Genomic DNA, 6,107 nt, shown 5'->3' with positions numbered 1-6,107 from the left:
GCAATGTGAGCTATATATATATGCGGTAATGATGTCGGCGGGAATAAAGATTGGCAAAACTGAAAACTATTTAAGTTACAACTCAGATAATCATCTGTTATTTTGCCTTTTTCTACAAAAAAAAATATTTTTCGTTCATTTCAAATAAATGTACTTGAATATCCAGCTTGTTAACGAAACCTCTAGCTAGGCAAATTACAAGAAGCTCCGGTATATTATTAAAGAGTTAAGGAATTGAATAGAGAAGTAAAAATGAGTATATGAGAATGATCCCCCAGTTCATGGTGACAATTTCACAATGTATGATGACTTGACGTAGTGTGAAAGCGGGGTATATATGTATGCTGAGTCTCTCCATAAATGGTTGAACGCTTATTTTGAAATTCCAACAAAGCTATCAATACTTGAAGGTAGATTCAATATTTGCAGTTGAACACACCAAATATTAGCTCCAAATTCACTCACTTGACCGTCAACCGCTGACATGGGAAAACTACGGCCCGCGGGCCAAATTCGTCCTCTTGGGTATGTCAATCTGGCCCGCATGATGCTGCCCCAACTAAACTCAAACCATATTTCGGTGTTTTAGCTAAGAAAAAATTTCAAGGAGTTTGTTGATATTGCGATTACATTTAGTTTTGGAACGAGACTTATTGTTTTCTACTTTTCTTTTGTATCACTCTAAATAAGGCTCATAAAAAGGAATTTGGACATGAGATGTGTGACTTGTTATGCCAAAGCAGTTAAGTTTCAATCGCATGTGCGTAACCTCATATGGCTCGTTCCCACACTTTTGGCACTCGTGGCCAAAATACGAGCAATGCAAGAATTGCGCGCATTCTAGGCTTACTTTAGTGATGTCAAAAAAAAAACGTAATTGTCGCCACATTTGCGTTTCTTGGGCATTTTGGAATACGTTTGTTTATAACAGCTATCTCGCAGTCCAGTGAAACTGTCAGATGACCTACCAACCAACTACAAAAGTTAGAACTACAAAAGGTATTTGTAGCGTTTTTTTCAATTGGTAGTTTCCAAATGCAATTATGATTAAAGAAAGGGACAACATTCTTTGTGGTGATCTTGTCATATAATACAACTAGGGAAAACGGGGAATTTTCTAGCGAAGGAAAAGTATGCAAACGAAATAGCGTTAAAATCAATTTTGCGGCTAGTATATGTGGCCCCTCCAACCGTTTCTTGCTTGGGAACCGCTGCGCTAGACTACCATGGCCATCTTATTTCAATCATTAAAATTGATCGTGCATGTATCAAGCAGAATCGGTTGTGCTGGATAACATGTTTTTAGAGTACTTTTAAATAAAGCGTGGATAAATAAAATTGGTACTCCCGGTGTATGTTCGCCAAAATGGCGCACAACCTGAACATAGTATGTGTACCAAGTTAGGGTTCAGGTTGTGCGCCACCTTGGTACACATACTTCGGGAGAACCATAAAATGTATATATATGTACGCCATGTTGTTATCATAAGAATAAAATTCAAAGAGCGAAATTTCATACCACCATCTTACCCAGGGTTAATCGAGTGAGGATTGCCGAAACAGAAATATACCGATCTTTGTAGCTCCTAAAGTATTGTTAGATATCAGCATATGCTTGTACAGCGCTTGGCTTGGGATGAAAGACGTGGTATAAGAAATATTATTGTCCAGATATTAGTTAAAATTGATTACGACAATATAAGGTATATAAAGTGCTTTAAATTAGTTGAACTATGATAAAATAAATATGTGAAACGTATAAGTGAATAAGTTGTGCCTATTTAAATTGAAACGTGTTATGTATTCATTGTTACTAAATGACCCGTTCAGGAAAAGGAAATAATATTACGCTATTTCGTCCCGGTGATAGAATCGTTACTTTGGCGGTAAGATGATATCACCACTCTGTTCACGTTATTTTATCGGGAAAAGGCTGCTAAAAATAATCAGCTGTTATATTAAATATATTAAATAGTACTATCAAGTCAAAATAGAACAAAAAATATTAAAATATGATTTAAGATGTAATGCAATAATGCAGTTTAAGCAATAATGTATGTGTACCACCCCGTAGTATGTGCACCAAGATGGCGCACAACCTGAACGTAGTATGTGTACCAGGTTAGCGTTATCATGTTGTGCGCCATCTTGGTACACATACTACGAGTGCGCCAATAATGAGGAATAATGCCAATAATGTTCTCCTGGTCATGTAACTCAAGATAACTCGAAGAAATTGATTATTCACAAACTTTTTTATTCCGTATAAATGATAGAGGTATATAACAAACATAAACAATTTAAACATATTTCCATATTTCATTTACTTTATCCATTTTTTCATTTCGACTTTGGACAAAGCTTTACACTAGCTGGTAGACACGTAGCAATTAAATCCTAAAAATGCACAAATATTGCTGATTAAAAATTTCTATTTCTTACAAATGGAAATAAATTCCACATATTTTTATTATCGAATACGATGATATAGTATTATAAACTTAAAAATGAGGGATTAAATAAAATTTAGTTTTTACGTCATCAGGCAAGAAGTGTAAAACCCGAATTGTTTTAGGTCAGTCCAAAGCCTGATACCCTTCAACGGTTCTACTTTGGTATGCGTGATTTCAGTCCGGGTCGGGGAGCATGTCCTCCATGTTAAGCAAGTGAGATCGCATACCAAATTACCCCGTTCACATTCCAGTGGGTAGGTGACACGGGTGATCTGTCGCTATGCAGTGTTTCCCCGAGAAAAGGAATGTGTCATATTTTTTTTCGAAAAATAACACTAGGGCTTATTTTGGTAGATATCCTAGATTTTCATTTATCAGAAAGAAAAATCATTTTAATAATTCAGGCTAGGTCTTATTTTCGGGGAAACAAGGTAGTAACACCACAACAGGATCTATGAATCTTAAAAATGTTTTATGTATATCCATTTCAAACAAAAAAATACATGATATTTTCAGTAGGATGGGTTATAATAGCTAGCATGACAAACCTAACAAAAGTTATATTAATAATAAAAATTGTTCCCATCATCACATTCGTTGCAAGTTGCCGCGCAGTACACTTTCGAGTATTGCGGGTAATAATAGCAGTAATCCCAATGGCAAAAAGGGTCCAAATCTTAAACTTAACTGCACCCGGGTAGGTGACGTATGACGGTTGATCAAATGTTACAGTAACACCAAAAGCGGATCGACTATTATTTATCCATTCCAATTAAATGATACTTTCAGTAGATTAAATGAGTTATAATGGCCAGCATTGCAGACCTGTCAAAAGTTATGTTATGGATAAAAATAGTTTCAATCTCAATCATCACATAGTTTGCAAGTTTTCTTGCAGTACACTTTCGAGTAGTCCGGGTCTTTATCGCAGTTATCCAAAGGACAAAAAGGGTCCAAATCTTTGCAGGTGTCTGAAACATAGCATAATGCGATTTTGAATAAAATTAGAAAATGCGTGCGAATCAAATTATAACCATTCTCTATGAAACAGACTGTTAATATTGTTTTCCTTGTTTAAAGTATGGATGCATCTGGGTTGCTTAACTATATTTTGGAATTAGTTTTAAAATCTCGGTTCCAGAATTTTTGCCCACCATCTCACAAAACTAGCATTCAATTAATTAGTCAGCAAGTCTGAGTAGTGTTGGTATGTTTGGATTTTGTTCACAGAAATTTAACAAGCATTCACGTTGGTTTTCAATGGTCTATCAAATACGGCTTCAAGTGCCATGGTTTTATTTTTCATCAAAAATTGGTTCTCTCAAAGTTTTGAGCTTGAGTTGAAATCAAATCTTTGAATCTTTTATACAAAGCCCCCGTCACTAAAAATATGTGAGATTTGAGCAAAACACCCTCGCCACGTGCTAAATTAATAAATTAGTAATTAATTATTCAGTTATGGTTAGGGTTCGGGTTAGGAATAATTTGAAAATCCGAATTTTCAGCGTAATCTGCATTCCTAACCCCAACTGGATAATTGCTACCGTAATTCCTTTACTAGGGCGGTGGCAGGGGTGTCTAGAGTAGGTAGTCGGAGCTAATTTATTTTTCAACCCCGAGATCGGGGTCAAAGCGAAATTTTCTTTAAAGTCTGGTTGACTGGGCAATATGCCGAATAGAAAGATTCAGTTGGTTTCATTCAAATACAAGAGACACAAATCGAAATTTTTACACCGTGAGTGTTTAATCAACGCATGGTCACAAACCCCGCGAGACTTCCAATAATAAGGAGAATGAGGTGGAAATCCATACTGTTGAAAGAAGAGATATTTCAAAATAAAGTGAAAAGCTTTGCATCCGCTGAAGCAGGGGCCAAAAATGTTGCCCACATAAATTGGCGGGCCATGTAAGTGTGACTTATAAAGTTACATTTTATGAAAAATATTTACAGTGTTACAAAAGCAAAAGTAGAAAACAATAAACCCCGTACCAACTAAATTCAATCGCAATCTCAACAAATTCCGTGATATTTTTTTCAGCCGAAACATTAAAATTTGGTTTTAGTTTGGAGAGCAGCATCAGGCGGGCCAGATTGAATTACTCCACGGGCCGGATCTGGCCCGCGGGCCGTAGTTTGTCCATGTCAGATTTAAAGCGTTGAGAGCGTAATTATATTACTTTAAAGACTATGGATCTCGGTTTCAAATCGTTCTCGAAAAAGTGAAATGAATCTGACTCGAGCTTCTTTTACAATTGAAAAATCTTATTTTTATACTTACTACTGTCATATTCGCAGAGTCTGCAAGTCAACCTACAGTTTTCCAAAGCCCAATCGAAATCGAGAAAACATCTATCATTATCCCTCCAAGCTCTTCTACATTTTCTCTTTGACTTTTTATTTTCGCAACCTGTAGAATGTAAGATACGGTCAAAAATATTTTGGTGTTAGAAAATTATGTACAAAAATGATTCCTCCACGAACCCTAACATAAAGGCAAACGTATTATTGCTCTACGCATAGGCAGTGCTGAATTAATCATTAAGCAAAATAACGTGCTTTGAGCAACAAAGGATGTTGGGGACCCCGGAAATTTTCATAGACGATTTTCAATGGTTTCCCGGTGTTTAATGAAACGATTCAAGTTGTTCAGACGATAAATTCACAAGTATCATCTATCAATGTCTGTAAGCATGAGAATGCATGTTTCCCATGATATCGTGCAAATTAATCGTAACTTGGCCTTCAATTAGTAATGAATACTGAAACTTACTTATCCAATTTAAGATAACATAAAACACCAGAACCCCATAATCCATAATGCTTAGAGCCCTACTCTGGTATGGTGATCTCCAACCTTTTAGGTGGAGCGCGACCCAATGAAACATTCTAGTCTCGAGGAACCCATGGCCGGCGAAATATCCTAGCGGGTAAAGTTTGGACGAAATTATGTTAGCATCGCGCATTTCGAATTCAAATCCAAAGAGTCTCATCTCATACAAAGAGCAAATAATAGGGCAGTCATTGTCGAACGATAGAAATTTGCTTCTTCTAAATCAAAGTAACTCCTTACACATTGTGAGATATCAGTTCGGAGCAATAGACGTGGCGTCGTATAAACTAAAGAGTGGTGATCAAACACTGGACACAAAAGCCAAAACAAATTGGTACGGGTAAGCAATCTGTCATAGCACAAACGCGGAACCGCCACAAGGTGCGCAATTTTTGATGACGTCAAGGAATAAAAAAATACAAATCCCACAGAGCCCCCAGGAATTTTTGAAATAAATACAAGGAATAGCCGTCAAGCAAAGAATACGATCTTTAACTAATGAAAATTTCAAATTTGGTTCAAAAATGTTTTGTTCAAAACGATAAGAAGTAAAATACCAAGAATAACATAATAAAAAAACGATCCACATGTATACGTCGTGTTTAAAAATGCTACACTAATCCAGGTGGTACAGAATATCAGAAGGTACAATTGACGGAAAACGTGGATGCATTCAAAACTTGTGATTACTTTGAAATTATAGCGGTAGCCGGGATTAATAGAATAAATCTGCCATTAGATACAACCGTTGCTCCCAGGGGTGGGCTAAGTTCAGCACTTTATAGGGGCGGCCGATTCAAGTTTCAAGGTTCGCGTTGTTGCA

Source organism: Styela clava, chromosome 14, assembly GCF_964204865.1.
Source record: "Styela clava chromosome 14, kaStyClav1.hap1.2, whole genome shotgun sequence".
Classification (NCBI taxonomy): Eukaryota; Metazoa; Chordata; class Ascidiacea; order Stolidobranchia; family Styelidae; genus Styela; species Styela clava.
Note: the sequence above shows the minus strand (reverse complement) of the source record.